At 50.1% G+C, this 20,147-nt stretch overlaps 1 protein-coding gene across 1 annotated transcript in view; it reads right to left on the bottom strand.

The window, feature by feature from the left end:
* Nucleotides 1-19,346, bottom strand: part of LOC134948214 (uncharacterized) — a 128,688-nt gene extending 109,342 nt beyond the window's left edge. Inside the window, exon 1 of the mRNA XM_063936061.1 lies at nt 19,241-19,346. The gene's annotated coding sequence lies outside the window, so the exon portion shown is untranslated. The remainder of the gene's footprint in view (nt 1-19,240) is intronic.
* Nucleotides 19,347-20,147: the final 801 nt, after the last annotated feature.

Below are 20,147 nucleotides of genomic sequence, written 5' to 3'. Positions count from 1 at the left end.
CTAAAACTGCTAAGTAGTTTGTGAGCGCAATATTGCGAATACATCGGTCGCAATTTTAAGATGCTAAGATACACTCCCAGTAGGCGGCGGCTTAGCGTGTGTAACTCTGCTAAATTCGCCTTGCGACCGATCAACTCGGAATGAGGGCCTATGATCCCATCAGGACTTTATAAATAAAAGATAATTATAAAGGATAATGGTGGTCATTCCGAGTTGATCGGTCGCTAGCAGTTTTTAGCAGCCGCGCAAACGCATTGTCACCGCCCACTGGGGAGTGTATTTTTGCTTTGCAGAAGTGCGAATGCCTGTGCAGCAGAGCGTCTGCAAAAACATTTTGTGCAAAACAAGACCAGCCCTGTAGTTACTCTTCGTGTGCGATGATTCGAACGTTGGAGGGTTGGCTTTTGACGTCACACACCCGCCCAGCGTTTGCCCAGCCACGCCTCCATTTTCCCCGGCACGCCTGCGTTTTTCTAAGCACTCCCTGAAAACGGTCAGTTGACACCCAGGAACGCCCCCTTCCTGTCAATCTTCTTGCGGCCACCAGTGCGAATGAAAACATCGCTAGAACCTGTGCAAAACCACAAAGGCCTTTGTACCCGTACGTCGCGCATGCGCATTGCGGTCCATACGCGTGCGCAGAAATGCCGATTTTTAGCATGATCGCTGCGCTGCGAACAACGGCAGCTAGCGATCAACTCGAAATGACCCCCATTGAACGGTTAACTTATTATTTGTCTACATTACCTGCCTATGGGGAAAGTGCGCAGGGCACAGTGGCCTAATGACGCAAACCGCAGCGAATCGCGTCTTTAAAGTACCGCCCACTTTGCTAGTGCACGTTGGCCAACTTTCCCGGAATTTCCGTGAGTCTCGGAGCATTCTCCTGGCTCCTGGGAGAGTAGACGTCCCTCCCGCATCCCAACCACTTCCCCAGTAACGTAGGCGGGGAAGTGGAGATTATTGCGCCATTATATGGTGGGGGACGGGCCTGTGGGGCAGACAAAGATACCAGTGGCCAGTTTACCTCTCCTGGCCCCATTATCTGGGCAATGGTGGGCCCTTAAGTGGGCCTAGGACAATTACCCCTTATGCCTCACACAACTGTGCAAGATTTAGATCTTGACAGCTTTGGCCGCTACGGATGTGATAGCTGAGACACATAGGGTGGAACTCGAAAGCATAAAGATTGAAAACTGAATTTTGTGGTTTTTCAGCAGCTGAGGTTCAGTGACTGCAAAACTGTCAACAGGAATCAGAGCTCTTCCCGCCCGCTCGCCCGTAATATCATTATATATGCTCTGCTATGCTTTATTCATATGCCCAAACGTAACTGCAAGGGAAAATCGATATTTTGTAGAACTACTGCCAAGTTCTAGGATTTACTAGTATATTGCCTTCCAAATATCATAAAAAATGTCCTGCAAATTTTTCTGAATGGAAAATATATACACACTGGGTCATTTAGGAAGACGCACGAAAGTCCGCTGCGCAGTGTAACCTAGGGGCTAACGTGCCACAGCTGAGACCACTGCATCCCCTCAGCAGAGAGGCTCCTAACCGTTTCAAAATCATTTTTCGATCTGGTTCATCACCTTTTAGGGTTTTCGGGGCCAAAAATGTGTGATAAGTTCCTGAACAAAAGGGAGACATTTACTAAGCAATGATAAGAGCGGAGAAGTGAGCCAGTGGAAAATTTGCTCAAGGCAACCAATCAGCACTGAAGTAACATCTATAATTTGCATAGTATAAAATTATACAGAGCTGCTGATTGGTTGATGGGGCAACTTCTCCACTGGCTCACTTCTCTGCTCATATCAGTGCTTAGTAAATGTCCTCCTTATAGTCTAAAATGTTTCTAGAAATTTGAGCCAGATATAAGGCTTTGTCTGTGTGTGCGAATAAAGGTGACGTTGTATAGTGCTTTTAACAGTTTTCCATGGCATCAGCAAGCTTCATCCATTAACACGGGGCCGGATTCAGATGAGGTCGAAATGCGCGACGAAACTGCTTGGCATCGCAAGAGTGGCAGCCACCCCCAAGTGATCCCCCAAGACACCCCCACTAAAGCCATCGCAACATGCTCAGCAACTGCGTACTCTGTTCGTCGCAACAGCTTTACAGATGCCAGGAACATTGACTCTCTGAGGGCGAGATGTATTAAGCCTTGGAGATTGATACAGTGGAGGGAGATAAAGTGTCAGCCAATCAGCTCCTGACTGTCATGTTACAGGCTGTGTTTGAAAAATGACAGTTAGGAGTTGATTGGTTGGTAGTTTATCTCTCTCCACTTTATCTCGCTTCAAGGCTTAGTACATCAGCCTGAGTGTCTACATGGTCTTGTAGAATGTCACAACAGAAAGTTTTAGGCAAAAAAGTTGGGCAAAGAGAACTAGAAAGTTTTTAAAACCCACTATACTGCAATAACTGTTTTGTCCTCTAGGTTCTTACTCATGGTCCAAACATTGAAAACTCATGCTTACCCTAGAAAGAAAATCTCTATTTTTAAGCATGCAAGACCCTGGACCAACTTAAACTTAAACCCCTGCTAAAAAACAGAAGCAGGTCAATTCAACAACAGATTATGCTTGAAAGCATCAGCATACACCAATTGTTATTATAGTTTGAGAACCCACTATACAGTGAATACTGCAGCTATGCTCAGGAAACTTGAGTATATTAAAACTCAGGTAAATACAGAAACCCCTTGTGTGCTGAAGGCCAGTAACACCAGTCTAAGCTCTGTAATCAAAATAGTCTTTATTACTTCTGGATTCAGGTTGAACTATAGTTCATAGCTAATACAAATTGTGCAATGTGCTACAGTGACTAAATATGCAGTAAAGTGCAGATCCCTTGCTGTTTAAACATAAATCAATTGCTCTTTGCATCAGTTATGAGAATAGATAGACTAGTCTGATGTGATTAACAGGTCTCTGGGGAATATGGTTATACTAACACTGACCATAAACTGAAGTAGGGAGTGAGCCAGCCCTATGACCCCTTGCCCAGCCCCAGCAGCCACTTATCAGCATGCTTCTATGCATTTAAGCTGTCTTGCCCAGCAGCTTCTCATTCATGTTGGTGGCTCCTAGCTGGGTGCTGCGGAACTTCCTGGATAGGTCACATGACATTGCACCAAGCCATACACCCCTCAGTAAGGCAGATCTGATAGCTCCTACCCTTGTGCTGCATTTTGCAGTATTATTGGCCACAGTGCTGCAATGCCACCAGCTCCGGGCAGTCTCTGCCTATCACAGAGGAGAGGCTGAGCTCATAGCTGCCTAGTGATGGCCATAGGTGTAGTTGCCATCGATGGTGATATCGCAATTGACCATTGGTGGTTGACAATTATACAATGGATGGACATCGATGGTTTCACCAACCAATGGTTATCCCTGTTCTTTCATTTCACTGACTGGCTTGTGGGCCAATCAGAACCTGGCGGCGGGCTTGGCAAGTGTCAGGGGGTGGAGCTATGCTCCGTGTCCCGGCACCTTGTAAGGAAAACAAAAAAACCCATTGGGTTATGCTGTGCCATCAATGGAGGGAAACCATATGGTACCTAAAGGTAGGTACACACTAGGCAATGTGCTCTATGAGCGACGACGCCTAGTGCGTTCTCTTCCCTGCCGTGGCGGTCATCGGTAGTGCGTACACACTGAGCCGTGCATGCAGCTTTTGGACAACAGTCCAAATTGAGCTGCATGCACGGCCGACAGCGAGGGTCGTTACCGACCCGCGGGGCCGTGCATCGCTCGTCGTTCAGCAGCGTACACACTAGTCGTAAATTACGTCGCTCAGGAAGGACAAAATGAACGACATTGTTTAATTTATCAGCAAATGTGTACCCAGCTTAACAGAGTACATAAACAAATGAGCAAAACAAGAAGAAAGCGACTTACAGTACAAGACAATGCAGGACAATTACATTGTATATAAACATCGCTGCATCGGGGGACATGACCCTGAAATGATCATCAGGGTGTCAGAAACCGAGGGTTAGGTGCCGTTGTAGGGAGTATGGAGTAGATGGTAGTCTAATAGAGGAAGAAGCACATGAGGGAAGAGGGCCCTGCTCGGGAGAGCTTACATTCTGAAGGGGATGGGCAGACAGACAAGGACACAGAAGAGGTAGAAGTGAGCATGTAACAGAGGGTTAGGATGAGAGATGGCTGGGTTTGGTGAAGAAGTGGGTCTCGAGAGCCTGTTTAAAGCTTTCTGCAAGGGCTGCACATATTGGGCAAGTTTCGCTTTTCAGAGCCGCCGCACCTGGTAGCTAACGCCATCTTGAGAATGGCGTTCCCGGGTGCACCCATAGGGCACACTAGTTGGATCCTGCTCCAGAAGACAAAGCTTTACAGTGAATCCGCAGTAACAGTGAATCGCTATCACATCACTATTCGGTCTTCGCCATGATGGCTTCTTATCGAAGCCGCCATCATGCACAGAGAGTTTTAATAAATAGGGCCAATAAGGAATTCTAATCATCGGGTCTTAATCCCAGTACTTAATAAATGGCCCCCCAAGGCTTGATACAGCTCCCCCCCCCCCCCCCCCCAAGGAGAGATGTTATTAACCGGATGGATATAAATCACAGTCTTGACGTATTTACCCTAAACCATCCTTGTACCAAGACTCCCTACATCATGGTGATGTCTACTCCTCTGTGCAGACTGTGGTATACATTCTGGAATCAGCAGACAGACTCCACGCACCATTGATCATGCGTGTGCAGTATGTAAATACATTCCTAGCAGGTGTATTGTGGACGGTTCGCAACCACAGAACCGCCGGCTACGTCACGCTGCTGTGACTCGCGTCAGCGCCGGATATGTAAACGGGGCTGTGTTTCCTTTCCTACAACAAAAACCTCTAAGTTTTACAGATCAGTGATAAAATACAAAGGCGGGGCCCACGGTTACTAGAACAGGGCTGTGCTGCTTTCACAGAAATCTCTACTTCTGTACCTTCAGCTGCATTATACACGTCGTATACACACCGAGGTCTATATACTAGGCCTTGGAGAGAGTAAAGTGGGTGGAGATAAAGTACCAACTAACCAGCATGCCTCCCAGCTTTTGGTGGCTTGAATTTGGGACCCTCGAACGCCCAAAAAAGGGGCATGGCCATGGTTGGATCGAGGCGTGGCCTTTGGTGGGTAGGTGTAAAAGCTCATTGCCTGATTTATTGCTGTGTTTCAGTACAAATGTTGTTCCTAAGTGGTATTTATCAAACTTGGAGAGAGATAGACTGGTGAGAGATAAAGTAGAGATGTGCACCGGAAATTTTTCGGGTTTTGTGTTTTGGTTTTGGGTTCGGTTCCGTGGCCGTGTTTTGGGTTCGAACGCGTTTTGGCAAAACCTCACCGAATTTTTTTTGTCGGATTCGGGTGTGTTTTTGGATTCGGGTGTTTTTTTCAAAAAACCCTAAAAAAACAGCTTAAATCATAGAATTTGGGGGTCATTTTGATCCCAAAGTATTATTAACCTCAATAACCATAATTTCCACTCATTTTCAGTCTATTCTGAACACCTCACACCTCACAATATTATTTTTAGTCCTAAAATTTGCACCGAGGTCGCTGGATGGCTAAGCTAAGCGACACACAAGTGGCCGACACAAACACCTGGCCCATCTAGGAGTGCACTGCAGTGTCACGCAGGATGGCCCTTCCAAAAAACACTCCCCAAACAGCACATGATGCAAAGAAAAAAAGAGGCGCAATGAGGTAGCTGTGTGACTAAGCTCAGCGACCCAAGTGGCCGACACAAACACCTGGCCCATCTAGGAGTGTCACTGCAGTGTCACGCAGGATGGCCCTTCCAAAAAATACTCCCCAAACAGCACATGACGCAAAGAAAAAAAGAGGCGCAATGAGGTAGCTGTGTGAGTAAGCTAAGCGACCCTAGTGGCCGACACAAACACCTGGCCCATCTAGGAGTGGCACTGCAGTGTCAGGCCGGATGGCCCTTCCAAAAAATACTCCCCAAACAGCACATGACGCAAAGAAGAAAAAAAACAGGCGCAATGAGGTAGCTGTGTGACTAAGATAAGTGACCTAGTGGCCGACACAAACACCTGGCCCATCTAGGAGTGTCACTGCAGTGTCACGCAGGATGGCCCTTCCAAAAAACACTCCCTAAACAGCACATGACGCAAAGAAAAAAGAGGCGCAATGAGGTAGCTGTGTGAGTAAGCTAAGCGACCCTAGTGGCCGACACAAACACCTGGCCCATCTAGGAGTGGCACTGCAGTGTCAGGCCGGATGGCCCTTCCAAAAAATACTCCCCAAACAGCACATGACGCAAAGAAGAAAAAAAAGAGGCGCAATGAGGTAGCTGTGTGACTAAGATAAGTGACCCTAGTGGCCGACACAAACACCTGGCCCATCTAGGAGTGGCACTGCAGTGTCACGCAGGATGGCCCTTCCAAAAAATACTCCCCAAACAGCACATGACGCAAAGAAGAAAAAAAAGAGGCGCAATGAGGTAGCTGTGTGACTAAGATAAGCGACCCTAGTGGCCGACACAAACACCTGGCCCATCTAGGAGTGTCACTGCAGTGTCACGCAGGATGGCCCTTCAAAAAAACACTCCCCAAACAGCACATGACGCAAAGAAAAATGAAAGAAAAAGAGGTGCAAGATGGAATTGTCCTTGGGCCCTCCCACCCACCCTTATGTTGTATAAACAGGACATGCACACTTTAACCAACCCATCATTTCAGTGACAGGGTCTGCCACACGACTGTGACTGAAATGACGGGTTGGTTTGGACCCCCACCAAAAAAGAAGCAATTAATCTCTCTGTGGCCGGAGAGCCCCCAGCCACGAGGCAAATGGCCGCCCTGGCACTGAAGGGGTTAATCCCTAGTGCCCGGCGCCATTTGCAAGGACAAAGGGGCTCTTGGCGCCAAATTTGAATTGTATTATGGGCGCTAGGCGCCGTGTTTTATTCATGTAAAAAAATGTGTAAAGTGGTATTTTAAATGTGCCGTGGTCCCGGACCCCTCCGGAGACCACGGCAGGGAGGACAGCCCCCGGCGCGCTCAGCAGAGTGTGCGCGCCGGGGGAGAGGAGACAGCCGCTGGCCGCCGGAGTCCGGGAGCTCCGCTCCCGGCGGCGGTCGGTGCACCCCCAGGCGCACTGGAGTGTGCGCGCCGGGGGAGACGGGGACTGCTGCATGCGGGAGATCAGCTCCCGCTGCAGCCTTCCGATGGGCACCGCCGGAGTCCGGGAGCTCCGCTCCCGGCAGCGGTGAGCACAGCCCCCCGGCACACTGAGCTGTGTGTGCGCCGGGGGGGGGAGAAGGGTGAGCCGCTGCGGCTGGGAGCTCAGCTCCCGCTGCAGCGCGCTCTGGGTCTGCCAGTGCTGGGGACGGGAGCTCCGCTCCCGGCGCCTCAGTACACTGGAGGCGGCCAGCCGCGGCAGCCGGGACGGACGTCCCGGGCTGCCGGGCAGCGAGGGGGGTGCGCTGCAGCCCGGCTCCCCGCCGGACGCTGCAGCGAGGCACAAAATAGTCAGCGCCGCTCATGGGGGACCGGGCAAGCCGGCTCCCTAGCGGCGTGGGCACATTAGGCGGCCAATCAAGATGATGAAGCGCTGGGGTCCGGGAGCTACGCTCCTGGCGCCTCAGCGCTGAACAAAGCCAGAGTCACGGCGGCCGGGACAAGTGTCCCGGGCCGCCGGGCTTAGGTACAGGGGGGTGCGCCGCTGCGTGCGGCGAGGCCACAAAAGTAGTGCCTCCCTGGGGGGACAGGGAGAGCCAGCTCCCTGGAACCCCAGAGGCAGAAAAGCAGGCTGGAGGATGGGGGAAGCCAGCCCCATACCTCCAGCACTGAGAGGGAGAGCCCTAGCAGGCAGGCTGCAGGGCTAGGGAAGGCACTGCAGTGCCTGAGTATGTAGAGTCTGTGCAGGGCACAGGCTCAGGGTATATTTAAAGAGAAATGTACAGTATGATGTAAAAATGTAATGTATTTAAAGATAAAATGCACTTACTTGATTGTGTGTCCCAGGAGGGGGGAATCCATAGCTGTGCAGGCTGATGGATTCTCCCAGACCTTTTCCCTAAAAACGGAATGCTTTCCCATCCAGCCTCACAGTTCCAATGGGGACAGGGAGAAAGAGGAGCAGCTCAGCTATAAAACAAGCTGAGTGGTTTCTTGGAGCTCCATGGAGATCAGCCGTAGTGGCCAGGAAACCTGGACCGGGGGGCCAGGCTGCCCAGCTCTGGAGCCCAAATCCAGGCTGCAGGCAGTGAGAGGGGTCCCGGGCAGGTTTCTGGAAGTCAGTTTAGGAGGGAAAAACTTCCCCCCAGCCAGACTGAACGGCACCGTGGGAGTAGCCTGCTCTCCCAGATGGGAGAGACAAAGGAGACCGGCCACTCCCCACTGTCCATTGGGAACAATGTTGTGTGTGCATGAGTCCAGAGCATGCACAGCTCATGGGTAAACATTGATTGGTTGTACACCACAGGGCGGGCTTACCCCCTGTGGTAGAGGGTCTTGGAGAGGGATAAAAGGAGGGCAGTTGGCCCATAGGAGTGTGTATTGTAACATCTTCTTCTGCTGAAACATCTTATTTGTATGCTGTTGCCCCTAGCAATAGGGAGGAGCCTTTTTCAAGGTTTTTGAGCAATAAAACACCTTTGCCTCAAGAAGACTGCTTCATCTTGTGACCAACAGGGGTAGGCCAAACCTAGCCCCGTTCTCCGGCTGTCCAGGGAAGCACCTGACGTCTCCAAGCTCCGCCTTCCGCCAGCTACCGGTAGAGGCCTAGCAAGTGGCTAGTGGGGATTCGTCGACACCACGCAGGTGTGGTAAAGCAGTGCGTCGGCACATACAGAGCAGAACCGTGGTTCCAAACGCCACGGCAGGTTAGGAGTTTGGTGGTGGCAGCGAGAACCCGCCCACAGCGCAGTGGGTGGAGTCAGTAACAGGCGGTTACTGACGGTAAGCGGGAATCCCCTATGTGGTCAGGCCTCGTGCGGCTTGACCTTCCATTCTGTGCGCAGTCAACGGGACGCGGAAGCTGCGAGTGCTTTCGTACGGTATCGTCCTGTCACACTCTCCTTGCACAAACTGGCTCTACAGAGGCAAGATGTCCACCTCATCATCATCCTCCGGTTCATCACCGTGTACATCCCCCTCCTCACAGATTATCAATTCGTCCCCACTGGAATCCACCATCACAGCTCCCTGTGTACTTTGTGGAGGCAATTGCTGCTGGTGAATGTCTCCATGGAGGAATTGATTATAATTCATTTTAATGAACATCATCTTCTCCACATTTTCTGGAAGTAACCTCGTACGCCGATTGCTGACAAGGTGAGCGGCGGCACTAAACACTCTTTCGGAGTACACACTGGAGGGAGGGCAACTTAGGTAGAATAAAGCCAGTTTGTGCAAGGGCCTCCAAATTGCCTCTTTTTCCTGCCAGTATACGTACGGACTGTCTGACGTGCCTACTTGGATGCGGTCACTCATATAATCCTCCACCATTCTTTCAATGGTGAGAGAATCATATGCAGTGACAGTAGACGACATGTCCGTAATCGTTGTCAGGTCCTTCAGTCCGGACCAGATGTCAGCATCAGCAGTCGCTCCAGACTGCCCTGCATCACCGCCAGCGGGTGGGCTCGGAATTCTGAGCCTTTTCCTCGCACCCCCAGTTGCGGGAGAATGTGAAGGAGGAGATGTTGACAGGTCGCGTTCCGCTTGACTTGACAATTTTCTCACCAGCAGTTCTTTGAACCCCTGCAGACTTGTGTCTGCCGGAAAGAGAGATACAACGTAGGTTTTAAATCTAGGATCGAGCACGGTGGCCAAAATGTAGTGCTCTGATTTCAACAGATTGACCACCCGTGAATCCTTGTTAAGCGAATTAAGGGCTCCATCCACAAGTCCCACATGCCTAGCGGAATCGCTCAGTGTTAGCTCCTCCTTCAATGTCTCCAGCTTCTTCTGCAAAAGCCTGATGAGGGGAATGACCTGACTGAGGCTGGCAGTGTCTGAACTGACTTCACGTGTGGCAAGTTCAAAAGGTTGCAGAACCTTGCACAACGTTGAAATCATTCTCCACTGCGCTTGAGACAGGTGCATTCCACCTCCTATATCGTGGTCAGTTGTATAGGCTTGAATGGCCTTTTGCTGCTCCTCCAATCTCTGAAGCATATAGAGGGTTGAATTCCACCTCGTTACCACTTCTTGCTTCAGATGATGGCAGGGCAGGTTCAGGCGTTTTTGGTGTTGCTCCAGTCTTCTGTACGTGGTGCCTGTACGCCGAAAGTGTCCCGCAATTCTTCTGGCCACCGACAGCATCTCTTGCACGCCCCTCTCGTTTTTTAAATAATTCTGCACCACCAAATTCAAGGTATGTGCAAAACATGGGACGTGCTGGAATTTGCCCATATTTAATGCACACACAATATTGCTGGCGTTGTCCGATGCCACAAATCCACAGGAGAGTCCAATTGGGGTAAGCCATTCTGCGATGATCTTCCTCAGTTGCCGTAAGAGGTTTTCAGCTGTGTGCGTATTCTGGAAAGCGGTGATACAAAGCGTAGCCTGCCTAGGAAAGAGTTGGCGTTTGCGAGATGCTGCTACTGGTGCCGCCGCTGCTGTTCTTGCGGCGGGAGTCAATACATCTACCCAGTGGGCTGTCACAGTCATATAGTCCTGAGTCTGCCCTGCTCCACTTGTCCACATGTCCGTGGTTAAGTGGACATTGGGTACAACTGCATTTTTTAGAACACTGGTGAGTCTTTTTCTGAGGTCTGTGTACATTTTCGGTATCGCCTGCCTAGAGAAATGGAACCTAGATGGTATTTGGTACCGGGGACACAGTACCTCAATCAAGTCTATAGTTGGCTCTGCAGTAATGATGGATACCGGAACCACGTTTCTCACCGCCCAGGATGCCAAGGCCTCAGTTATCCGCTTTGCAGCAGGATGACTGCTGTGATATTTCATCTTCCTCGCAAAGGACTGTTGGACAGTCAATTGCTTGGTGGAAGTAGTAAAAGTCGTCTTACGACTTCCCCTCTGGGATGACCATCGACTCCCAGCAGCAACAACAGCAGCGCCAGCAGCAGTAGGTGTTACACGCAAGGATGCATCGGAGGAATCCCAGGCAGGAGAGGACTCGTCAGAATTGCCAGTGACATGGCCTGCAGGACTATTGGCATTCCTGGGGAAGGAGGAAATTGACACTGAGGGAGTTGGTGGGGTGGTTTGCGTGAGCTTGGTTACAAGAGGAAGGGATTTACTGGTCAGTGGACTGCTTCCGCTGTCGCCCAAAGTTTTTAAACTTGTCACTGACTTATGATGAATGCGCTGCAGGTGACGTATAAGGGAGGATGTTCCGAGGTGGTTAACGTCCTTACCCCTACTTATTACAGCTTGACAAAGGCAACACACGGCTTGACACCAGTTGTCCGCATTTCTGTTGAAATACTTCCACACCGAAGAGATGATTTTTTGGGTATTTTCACCAGGCATGTCAATGGCCATATTCCTCCCACGGACAACAGGTGTCTCCCCGGGTGCCTGACTTAAACAAACCACCTCACCATCAGAATCCTCCTTGTCAATTTCCTCCCCAGCGCCAGCAACACCCATGTCCTCCTCATCCTGGTGTACTTCAACACTGACATCTTCAATCTGACTATCAGGAACTGGACTGCGGGTGCTCCTTCCAGCACTTGCAGGGGGCGTGCAAATGGTGGAAGGCGCATGCTCTTCACGTCCAGTGTTGGGAAGGTCAGGCATCGCAACCGACACAATTGGACTCTCCTTGTGGATTTGTGATTTCGAAGAACGCACAGTTCTTTGCTGTGCTTTTGCCAGCTTAAGTCTTTTCATTTTTCTAGCGAGAGGCTGAGTGCTTCCATCCTCATGTGAAGCTGAACCACTAGCCATGAACATAGGCCAGGGCCTCAGCCGTTCCTTGCCACTCCGTGTGGTAAATGGCATATTGGCAAGTTTACGCTTCTCCTCCGACGATTTTATTTTAGATTTTTGAGTCCTTTTTTTACTGATATTTTGTGTTTTGGATTTTACATGCTCTGTACTATGACATTGGGCATCGGCCTTGGCAGACGACGTTGATGGAATTTTATCGTCTCGGCCATGACTAGTGGCAGCAGCTTCAGCACGAGGTGGAAGTGGATCTTGAGCTTTCCCTATTTTTGGAACCTCAACATTTTTGTTCTCCATATTTTAATAGGCACAACTAAAAGGCACCTCAGGTAAACAATGGAGATGGATGGATACTAGTATACTTATGGATGACGAGTGACTGACGACACAGAGGTAGCTACAGCCGTGGACTACCGTACTGCGTCTGCTAGTATAGAGATGATAATGATATAAAAAAAATATATATATATCACTACTGCAGGTATATATAATATAATGACGGACCTGCTGGACACTGTCAGCAGACTCCTACTACTAGTATGAAGAAGATAGAAAAAAAAAACCCACCACAGGTAGGTATACAATTATGGACGAGCACTGACGACACAGAGGTAGCTACAGCCGTGGACTACCGTACTGCGTCTGCTAGTATAGAGATGATAATGATATAAAAAATATATATATATCACTACTGCAGGTATATATAATATAATGACGGACCTGCTGGACACTGTCAGCAGACTCCTAAACTACTAGTATGAAGAAGATAGAAAAAAAAAACCCCACCACAGGTAGGTATACAATTATGGACGAGCACTGACGACACAGAGGTAGCTACAGCCGTGGACTACCGTACTGCGTCTGCTAGTATAGAGATGATAATGATATAAAAAAAATATATATATCACTACTGCAGGTATATATAATATAATGACGGACCTGCTGGACACTGTCAGCAGACTCCTAAACTACTAGTATGAAGAAGATAGAAAAAAAAACCCCACCACAGGTAGGTATACAATTATGGACGAGCACTGACGACACAGAGGTAGCTACAGCCGTGGACTACCGTACTGCGTCTGCTAGTATAGAGATGATAATGATATAAAAAATATATATATATCACTACTGCAGGTATATATAATATAATGACGGACCTGCTGGACACTGTCAGCAGACTCCTAAACTACTAGTATGAAGAAGATAGAAAAAAAAAACCCACCACAGGTAGGTATACAATTATGGACGAGCACTGACGACACAGAGGTAGCTACAGCCGTGGACTACCGTACTGCGTCTGCTAGTATAGAGATGATAATGATATAAAAAATATATATATATCACTACTGCAGGTATATATAATATAATGACGGACCTGCTGGACACTGTCAGCAGACTCCTAAACTACTAGTATGAAGAAGATAGAAAAAAAAACCCCACCACAGGTAGGTATACAATTATGGACGAGCACTGACGACACAGAGGTAGCCACAGCCGTGGACTACCGTACTGCGTCTGCTAATATAGAGATGATAAAGATGATAGAGATAAACAAAAAAAATATAACACTACTGCAGGTAAATATTTATATAATATAATGAATGACGGACCTGCTGGACACTGTCAGCAGAATGCGTTTATAGAATGAAAAAAAAAACACCACAGGAGTGTTTAACTTTTTCAGGCAGACAATATACTGGTGGTCACTGGTCAGTCACACTGGCAGCAAAAGTGTGCACTGTACTCCTGCTATAACTGCACCCCAGTCTCCCCCACAATTCAGCTGTGTGAGCAGTGAGCACTCAGCACAGTCAGATAAACATATAGATGATATTATCATGCAGCACACTGAGGCTGAGCACAGATATGGTAAGTGATTGTGTATTGTTTTTTTTCAGGCAGAGAACGGATTATATTAAATAATAAATAAAACTGGTGGTGGTCAGTCACTAGTAACTATCAGCAAAACGCTGCACTCTGAGTACTCCTAATGCTCCCCAAAATTACTAAGTAATCAACTCAAGTGTCTCTATCTATTCTATTCTAACGGAGAGGACGCCAGCCACGTCCTCTCCCTATCAATCTCAATGCACGTGTGAAAATGGCGGCAACGCGCGGCTCCTTATATAGAATCCGAGTCTCGCGATAGAATACGAGCCTCGTGAGAATCCGACAGCGGGATGATGATGTTCGGGCGCGCTCGGGTTAGCCGAGCAAGGCGGGAAGATCCGAGTCTGCCTCGGACCCGTGTAAAAAGGCTGAAGTTCGGGGGGGTTCGGATTCCGAGGAACCGAACCCGCTCATCTCTAAGATAAAGCACTAATTAACAAGCTTCTAACTCTCATGTTACAGGCTGTGGGGTCTATTCATGAAGCAGTGAAAAGAGCGGAGAAGTGAGCCTGTGGAGAAGTTGTCCATGGCAACCAATCAGCTGCTCCGTACAATTGTATAGTATGCAAATTATCGATGTTACTTCAATGCTGATTGGTCGCCATGGGCAACTTCTCCACTGGCTCACTTCTCCACACTTTTCACTGCTTCATGAATAGACCCCCATGTTTGAAAAATGACAGTTACAGCGGGAGCTGATTGGTTGGTGCTTTATTTCTACACTTTATCTCTCTCCAAGATTTGATAAATACCCACTAAATGAGTCTGTAAATGTGCGTTATGACATGGTAAGGCCAGCCAGGTAATAAATCTGCTATGTCGGTGATACAATATGTCGACTGCTGGTGGAGGAATACAAGATTAGATAACCATTTTATGAGAACCTGCAATATGGCAGCTTCCACTCATGTTACCACAGAGCAGAGAAATAAGGGCTCTGTGTAAACTGACTTATTCCCATGTACTGATCAATGGGGGTCATTCCGAGTTGTTCGCTCGCTAGCTGCTTTTAGCAGCTTTGCACACGCTAAGCCGCCGCCTACTGGGAGTGAATCTTAGCATATTAAAATTGCGAAAGAAAGATTAGCAGAATTGCGAATAGACACTTCTTAGCAGTTTCTGAGTAGCTCCAGACTTACTCGGCATCTGCGATCAGTTCAGTCAGTTTCGTTCCTGGTTTGACGTCACAAACACACCCAGCGTTCGCCCAGACACTCCTCCGTTTCTCCAGCCACTCCCGCGTTTTTCCCAGAAACAGTAGCGTTTTTTCACACACTCCCATAAAACGGCCTGTTTCCGCCCAGAAACACCCACTTCCTGTCAATCACATTACGATCACCAGAACGAAGAAAAAACCTCGTAATGCCGTGAGTAAAATTCCTAACTGCATAGCAAATTTACTTGGCGCAGTCACACTGCGGACATTGCGCATGCGCATTAGCGACTAATCGCTCCATTGCGACAAAAAAATAACGAGCGAACAACTCGGAATGACCCCCAATATGTGTAAGTGATGTTATCACCAAGAGCCCAGATATGAATCCGGAACATAAACTATATAGATAATGAACATGCCGCTAAGGTTCCCCAATACTTTGGTGTGCGGCTCACCATGTGTAGCTGCCGTGTTACATGGGCGATTCAGTATTGCTGCGGTGCAAGGACAGCCGTCCCCACAAGACCTAGCACTGCTCATTCTGCCGCTAATTATTCATTACTAGGTGCTTCATCGCGCCCCACGGGCGCTCTTCACACCGTCGCAAGGGTCTACGCCCCCTTAACCCTTGCATGCCTTTCTGGGGATGCAGATGGGGGAGGGGTCCGGAGGCACTGCAGGTGGGGGAGGGGCAGGGGTGCCACGGGTGGGAGAGGGGCAGGTGTGGGGATGTTGTGGATGGGTGAAGGGTTCCGGAGGTGCTGTGGGATGGGTGTGCCGGGGGTTGGGTAGGGGACCGCAGGCACCATGGGTAGGGTAGGGGCAGGTACGGGTGTTGCGGCGGATGGGAAAGGAGGTCCGGAGGTGCTGCAGGTGGTGGAGGGGCAGGTGCGGGGGTGCCATTGGTGGGGGAGGGGTGGGTGAGGGGGGGACCGCTGATGGAGGAGGGTGTCTGCAGATGCTGCGGGTGGAGGGGGGCAGGTGTGGGTGGAGACGTATAAGGGGGGTGAATGGTGGAAGGGGCCTGGAGGTGCTGTGGGTGGTGAAGGGGTGGAGTAGTGGGAGCCACGGGTGGTGTAGGGGGTCTGGAGGCACAGCATGTGGGGGAGGGGTGGAGTGCCGCATGTGGTGGAGGGGAAGGTGCGGAGGTGTAGTGCATTGGGGAGAGGTCTGGAGGCGCTGCGGGTACTGTACATGCCATAAAAGGTAGTTGGAGGGTATGCAGTAACAGGGCCAGGACAGGGGTGACAGGGTCAGTACAGGGTTGACGGGGCCAGGACAGGGGTGACGGGGCCAGGACAGGGGTGACGGTGCCAGGACAGGGGTGACGGGGCCAGGACAGGGGTGACGGGGCCAGGACAGGGGTGACAGGGCCAGGACAGAAATTATAGGGACAGGATAGGGGTGACAGGGCTAGGGTAGGGGCGGCAGGACCAGGACAGGGGTGACGGGGCCAGTATAGGGTTGACAGGGCAAGCACAGGGGTGACAGGGCCAGGATAGGGGCAACAGGGCCAGCATAAGGGTGACAGGGCCAGGATAAGGGTGAAAGGGCCAGAATAAGGGTGGCAGGGCAAGGCCAGGGGTGACAGGGACATGACAGAACACAGGGCACGGGAGAGATTGGTATTAGGGACAAAACAGTGGTGACAGACAGATGTGTCTTACCGGAGTCACTGCTGCTGGCTGCTGCTGTTCCATTCCAACCTGTTGGGATCTGCTGCTGCTGGAGACTTGGCATGGCTGACTCTCTCAGGCTGGAGTCCTGCTTTCTCTGCCAGTCCGCATCCCTCCCCCCCTCCTCAGTCACACACCGCAGACCTCGCGCAGCTGCCGGGCACTGTGGTAAGGTGAGACTGGAAATGACTGGTTAGCCCCCAGGAGATGCTGCGGCTGGAGGGAGGAGGGGGTCATAGCATGCACATGGTGCGGACCTCGCGGCTTCCGGGCACTGTGGTAAGGGGAGACTGGGAGTGACTGGTTAGCTCCCAGGAGACGCTGCGGCTGGAGGGAGGAGTGGGTCAGAGCCTGCAAGCAGCTCGGACTTCTGCAGCGCTGCCCGCCAGCTAAAGTGTGTGAATGAGCTGGGCGCACTCCACTGCGGGTGGCAGCGCTGCAGCTAGCGGTGGGGTTGCCGGGGCTGGAGATAACAGAGGCAGTATGGAACCTGCACAGCGGCAGGTGCCCCACTAAACTGCAGCTAAGAAGCGTGGAGTGTGTCAGAAGGTGACTCTCCTCCGCACCAGAGAGACCCTGCTGAGTATGCCGATGTGGGGGGTCAAGCACACAGTGAGCCGGTGCCCGTCTGTCTGTATGACATACCCCTCACACCCCCCCATACCTCCCAAATGTCCCGATTTTCGCGGGACAGTCCCATTTTTTGGGGTCTGTCCCGCTGTCCCACCCGCGGGTCGCAGTGTCCGGCGGTGGGGGGGGGCAGTTGGAAAGCTCCTGTACTCGCTGTTCTGCTTAGCAGAGCAGCGGTGAATAGTGGAGACAGAGGGAGAGGGGGCATCAGGGGGTACGGATTACGGGGGGGGGGGGTTCCAGCAGCAGAGCCGGATTAAGGGGGGGGGGGGTGGCCAGGGGATACGTACCGTTGGCCCCACAGTTTTAGGGGGCCCCCCGGCTGGAGTAGCTCTGTCCCAGCTCAGAAGCTCCCCCCGTCCTGCCAGCAACAGCGGCAGCATTGTGCTACAGTCAGCACACGCTGCTGCATATTGGCAGGTCTGTGGTGTTGCAGGGAGGCAGCAGTCTCCCTGCTTTCTTCTCCCTGTGCGGGTGTGTAGGGGGAGCGACCACGTCCTCTGGATTTAGCCCTAGCTGAGGGGCCAAAATCCCATAAAAAAAAATAAAAATAAAAATCGGAATTTGCATAAGGGGGCGTGACCGCGAGGGCCGCGATTAGGCCACGCCCCCAACCCACAGCAGGCACAGCAATGAGATAGGGCTCCCCTGTCTCAAGTGCCCTGTGCCCCCCGGACTCATAATCAGCCCCTGGGGGCATGCCAGCAGCTCACAGAGCGCTGGGCAAGCCCCCTCACTGACGAAAACGGGGGCCCTCCCGTGAAGCCACGCCCCCTTTTCGCCGAGTGTGTTTCCCTCCTTCTGCCTGGAGAAAGCTCCTGCAGAAAGCTGGGAGGTCTGCACCCCTGCCTGTGCCATGCCCAATGCCCATGCTATCTGCTTCTGCTCCTGGTCTCCTGTAGATTTGGCCAGATCTCTGTGACTCATTTGAATAACTCCGCCCACTGTTGTGACTCCGCCCAGCGTTAGCAAATGAATCACAAGGTCACAGAATAGGGCTATTATATAGGAGATTATTAATCAGTGTATTGTTGCTTGGAAGTGTTGATTTACGCCCATGCGTGAGTTTAAGCATGCGCAATGCCAGAGGCAGTTGGTGCTCGTCCGATAGCCAGTAGTAGGGTGATGGTGGCGTAGGCTCCCGCAGGCAAAGTCCAAAAACCGCTTTCAGAGTTTTCTGAATATTATCTGGCTCCTTCGGGCTCATAAAAATGAATGTTCCTGCGGATCCCGCAGGCTCCTCTGATCCCAGCTGTGGATATATAAGCAATTTTGGGGTCTATTTACTAAGCCTTGGAGAGAGATAAAGTACCAGACAATCAGTTCCTAACTTCCATGCCACAGGCTGTGTTTGAAAAATGACAGTTAGGAGCTGATTGGCTGGCACTTTATCTCCATGCACTTTATCTGCATCCAAGGCTTAGTAATTAGACCCCTTTACCTCTAATGATGGCCGCCATCTAACGGTCCAAAGGGCCGCACATTACACCTAATCGACGTAATAAGTTAAAATAACACATTTTAGAATACGGTTTGAGCACTGCGACAATATAAGGGATTCACGTTCGCCGCCGTAATGCATTTAGGAATTTGGACCAATCATGCTGCAAAAAAAAAGACCTGATAAAGTTGTACAATTAAAATAGTTAAATAGATTGATCACTGACAATAACAGATTAATACTTGAATAAGGTTCTAGCAATAATAATTATGTTATTATCAGCAGTACTGCCATCAGCTATAGTTATAATTAGCAAATTCACAAACGAATGTTAATAATTGTAACTAATATATATATATATATATATATATATGAATTAATACACGCTACATGTTCTGCACTGAGTCCAAACCTTATTTCATTTAAATTCAGGGAATATCTGTTCCAGCGCTTGGCTAGGTATATGTCAGTGTGACAGCTGAGCAGGGCCCCTCGCCTCCTCCACCCATGGCACCAGCAGCCTCTTACCTCCTCGCCTGCACGGTCTGCTTGTGGCTGACGCTGTCGGTGTGCTGTGTGCTCTCTGTCATCCAGTACATGCACGCATACTTCTGTCATTAGTGCTTACTTACACGCTGGTACAGGAAGTCTAGTCACTAGCCCTGGAGCTCCTATATATATATACGGTACATACACACACACGTGTAGTGAGTCTTATCACGCCTACAGTCCTCCCCACCCACTGTACACAGTCTCTGGGACTGTGAGCCAGCTGGTAACAAGGGAGCCCGCTGAATGCTTACACGCTGTCAAAACCAATGTGCACGCTGGTGCTTATAGTTCTGCAACTGGCAGCATGCACAAACTGCCAGGGCATGCTGCCACTTGTAGTGCCACAAGAGCTTGTGCAATATTTTGGCATATAGACCTTCTTTGTCTTCCCCATTATTTATTCGTGTATACGGTGCGAGTGGGACTAATACCCTAAATACAGCGGTCAGAATACCGACAGGGGAAGGTAAGTACTGTATACTTACCTTTACCCTCCCAAGATGTCCACTAACCCTCCCTTCTAGCAGCCTAAATCTGTCCCTCCCCCCTACCACAGCCTAACCCCAACCCCCCCCCAGTGGTGCCTTAACCTAAACCTACTCAGCACTGGTCCGTACTCTCTAGGGGGACTATATATTAATATTATTTTTACTATAAATAACGTGAAACGGGCGTTTTCTTTCACTGAAATGTATTAAAGGGCTTTTGGAGCAGTATTCGTGAAAAACTGCTCCGAACCCTTTAATTCACATATTTTCTAGTAATCAGATGGTATTTCCCATACTTGTAATGATAAATGCCATCTGGACGAATTTCCTAAAAAGAAAAATGTGAAAAATCACCGCAGGGGTCCCTGTCATAATAACAGTATAACACTATCTGG

The sequence above is a fragment of the Pseudophryne corroboree genome, chromosome 8 (genome assembly GCF_028390025.1).
Source record: "Pseudophryne corroboree isolate aPseCor3 chromosome 8, aPseCor3.hap2, whole genome shotgun sequence".
NCBI classification, from domain to species: Eukaryota; Metazoa; Chordata; class Amphibia; order Anura; family Myobatrachidae; genus Pseudophryne; species Pseudophryne corroboree.
This window is presented reverse-complemented; position numbering and strand designations above follow the sequence as displayed.